Source organism: Pezoporus flaviventris, unplaced genomic scaffold (assembly GCF_033815535.1).
Source record: "Pezoporus flaviventris isolate CSIRO_AGI_PZ_B2104156 unplaced genomic scaffold, CSIRO_AGI_Pfla_v1 ptg000078l, whole genome shotgun sequence".
In the NCBI taxonomy this organism is placed as follows: domain Eukaryota; kingdom Metazoa; phylum Chordata; class Aves; order Psittaciformes; family Psittacidae; genus Pezoporus; species Pezoporus flaviventris.
The window spans coordinates 5,620,037-5,623,887 of NW_026892626.1; the positions used below are offsets into that span (position 1 = coordinate 5,620,037).

Sequence of the window (3,851 nt, forward strand, 5' to 3'; positions counted from 1 at the left end):
TGTTGTAGTAATGATGGTACACAGCATGAGGCCATGGTGAATATGCAATATACACGGCTTTCCACAGGGCAAATCTACATGTATCCTAGAAGCAAGAGGATCAAAATAATTTTTGGACAACATGATCTCTGCTTTGAAGGTCACAAGCAAAAGACCTTCTTGCAAGGTAGACAGAACGTTTTGCAGATGAGAAGTAATTTCAGTCAGAAAAAAAAATCCATCTTTGGGCAAAGAGCTTAACAAAAATATAAACAAAAGGTTTAAACCCAGCATCAGTTATTAGGGAAAAAAAAAAAAGAAAAAAGAAAAAACACTCTTCTTTTCACACAATGTATTTATAAATAAATACTTATTTTTTATAGTAGTCCAAGCTTTTAGGCATTTTGTGGACAACTCTGAAACTAGTTCTTTGCCCCATTGCTCTTACTGCCATATAATACTGCACATATGCAAGAAATGAGCAAGTAGTAATATTGGGAGTGATGGGCATAACTGTGCAGTTTTGGCCTTGTTTTGAGTGTGAATGTCTTTTCACGTGCGGATTTATTGGAAAAAGGGACTCATATGAGAAGATGTCTTCTTATTTGATGGCTCTGAACCTCCCACCTCTCCTCACCTTCGTTATGCTAGAGGCACAGTGGATATGCTGGGAGAAGGATCATGCCATACTTTTTCTCTAAGCTTCCACTGCTTGAAACAGGATATTAAATACTTGGCAATAAAGCAGGTTCTGCTTGTTGTTCAGTAACCTTGTAGCCTTCAGCTCTACTCTAAAATCATACAGGAGCCGAGCATCTGAGCAGGGATCAATGATTTGTGTCAGAGAGGAAGGAGGATATTAAAGATACCGGAGGAAACAAAAAAAAGAGAAGCTGACCTTGGAGCAGCCAAATGTGTAGAGACCCATTGGTTCAACTTCTAACCCTCATTACTTGTCCCCTCCCATCACTGAATTTAATCCTTACACGACTCTTGCCAGCCTCTCCTTTGGCACTGCAAGCTGGCTCTTCAGCTTGATGAGCGGTTCTTGTGCTCAGGCTCTACTGAGTAGGGAGCTGAGGCTGGGGATGAGATTAGACAGTTAGTGCTGCTTTTCCATCTGGGCTCCAGCAGCCCTTGTGGGTGACACCTATCCATCGTGTGAAAAAGGTTTCCTAGCACTGTTAGAGCCGAGGAAGGTGTATGCTGCTTCCTACCTTTGTTATCAGTCCAGCCCCTTACTTTCAGAGCTGTGTGCTCATTAGCAGCCACCTTTTTGTAATGCCCAGGGGGAGCTTTGTTGCTGATCCTGATGGGAGAGAAAGCAGCAAGTGCTGAGGTGCCGGTGTCTGCACGTCTCTTGGGTGGTGCTGGAGGTGCTGGTAGGGAGGACACAACCCACAGGATAAGCACAGGAGCAGGGTTTGATACCATGGTTTGCATATTGTACTCTGGCTCAACTGTCAGCTACAACCACTTCTAATGGCCCTCCTTTCCTTTCCCATTCCTTCCTTATCTTTTTGTGAACATTTCCACACTGCTGTTAAACTTGCAGTACACAGGGTGCTGCACCTGCAAAACGAGTACTGTCCCTTGGCCTCTGCTTTTCAGGTAACGGTCAAACTTGTGGGGCAGATGCAGCTGACGGCTGGTTAGCTGTCACTGTACGCAGCATCCCAGCAGGCCTGAAGATCAGCCCTTACACAGATAGAGCATTTCTCCTTTGCAAGGGCACGGTTTCCTGTAGGTCTGCCTGAGCTAAAAGAACTTGCCTGCACAGGCAGCAGCTCAGACAGGGGCAAAGTGGAGGTGCAGAGCAGCGGGTACTGTGATGGGCTGCTCCGGCTGCAACACTGGAAATGATGAGTACATGTTTTGCTTTTCCTTGGAAGTACACGATTCACTGGTATCCTTCAGAAAATCTTACTGCTCACAGAGGGCCAGGGAAGGAGAAGAATTACCTTTTTTCATTGAATGCAGGAGATCATGTGGGCGAGAACAGGCTGGTCTAGAGGATATTGCAGCCCTGATGCCCTGCAGGAAAGATGGAGACCAAGCCGAGAGAGCAGTTCCAGACTGGTAGAAGGAAAAGATCCATGACCTCATACTGGTCTCTGCTCACAGGGGACAGCAGTGGCAACACTGAGCCATGACGATTTGGGGACCACCATGATGCAGCAGCCTAAAGGATCAAATTTGATGCCAGGTACTCCAGTGCAAATCTAGAACAGTCTATTAGATCTGACCTGTTCTGCTGCTGTGGTGCAGAACAAACAGGAGCACACCAGTCCCTTGGTGTAGTGACCCTTGGAGGTTCCTGCTAACTCCTCTGGGTTAACCTTTCCCATAGAGTGCAGTGCTACTCCCAGCCCCTCTGCAGCTGGAGAACCACTAGAGAACCCTTGTGTGAGGGTGGCTTGTGCTGCTGCTTGAAACAAAGCATCTTTTCCTTGCCCTCTTAGTTTTGATCTGGAATGACGACTCATTCTCATGTATCACTATAAAATCAATCTCGAATGCTAAATTCATTCCAATTAAGTACCAACCTTCCAGATTAGTCCAAGTGTAATAGAAGAATCATTAACTAATTTCAAGAATTCACATTCTCCTAACCCTAGCAGAAAGCTGCAGGAGAGGCTTAGTGTTTTCAAATCACTCCATGGTGCTCTCTTATTAAATGTCACAGTTTTCAGCCCCATATTGCATTATTACCATTGTTGTCCTTTAGGGGTTGATGTTAATGACGACTGAAAGAGCTTAATGAGCATGTGCCTTGAATAAGCTCTTTATACACCTTATAAAATAATTACTCACATTTTATTGAAAACTCCACAGCGCCAAGCTCACAGGAGCAGGCAGGGGTGCCAATTTAATGCGATATGCTACACTGCTTTACTCAAATAAGGCCTGATCCTACAGGAGTTCACCTTCACTGGCACAAAGGACAGCAGCATCTCACCTGCTGCTGCTGAGCACAAGGCTGCAGGATACCCACTGGTCTCCATCCTAAGACACTGGGGGCTGGCAATTAAATTTAAGGATCACAAAATGCCCTCTTAGATTGGAAGTGGTTTTGTGCACCAAGAGGAATAGGATTTGGGCTCTAACAGCATAAAGACACTCTGATAAAAAGTGACCTGTCAATAGTGCGTTAAGTAGTCTTTAAATAGTACTGCAAAGCGCCTTTTCCCATCTTGTTCCCCTCCAGCACAGATCAAAATTGCTGAGCTATTAAACAAAGATATTCACAAGAGACTGACTTTGGCGTCTCCTGGGATGCAGTGTGGTCTCTGCCTTTAACAACGCACAGCAGCGCGGTTCTTGCAAGGGCTACAGAAAGTTCTCTCATAGGGGTGAATGACAAAGCTCCTGTTGAGGCTGTGACAGGGGAAGTTTCTCGTCAGGTAAGTGTTATGTGTTTGCCACAGGGAAATGGGTACACGATTCGCAGTAGGTGAATTGCTTGTAATACATTTCATTGGAAAATTTAAATCTGGAAATTTATTTTTTTCATCTGTAAGCAAAAAGCTTCTACATCTGTCATGAAGGAAATCTTCTTTGAGGCTGAACAAAATAAAAGATGGAAGTCCAAATGAAATACTCCCGTAACGTGTTTTGACTGTTACAAAATAGCATTTCTGAATGAAATTGATATCCTTGTGAATACTTTCTCAACCAGTGCCAGTTTTTTAATTATTATTAATATTGCAAAAATGCTTAAGGTTCTCATAATTTCAAAACCAGACTCTTCAACAAAATGTGCCTTTGAAAACTCCTTTAGTATTTACTAAATGTGCCCAAGACAGGCGTTAGCAAAGCTCCTTGCTCTTTGTGTCTCTCAAGGCAGGGAGTCTACGGCTACCAATGAGATC

The 3,851-nt window shown here is 44.1% G+C and overlaps 1 long non-coding RNA gene across 1 annotated transcript; it reads left to right on the forward strand.

Moving 5' to 3' along the window:
- The first annotated feature begins 533 nt into the window (after window positions 1–533).
- LOC133279638 (uncharacterized) lies at window positions 534–3,577 on the forward strand. The gene is made up of 2 exons (XR_009746934.1): window positions 534–2,185; window positions 3,188–3,577. It is a non-coding gene; the product is annotated as an uncharacterized LOC133279638 (long non-coding RNA).
- Window positions 3,578–3,851: the final 274 nt, after the last annotated feature.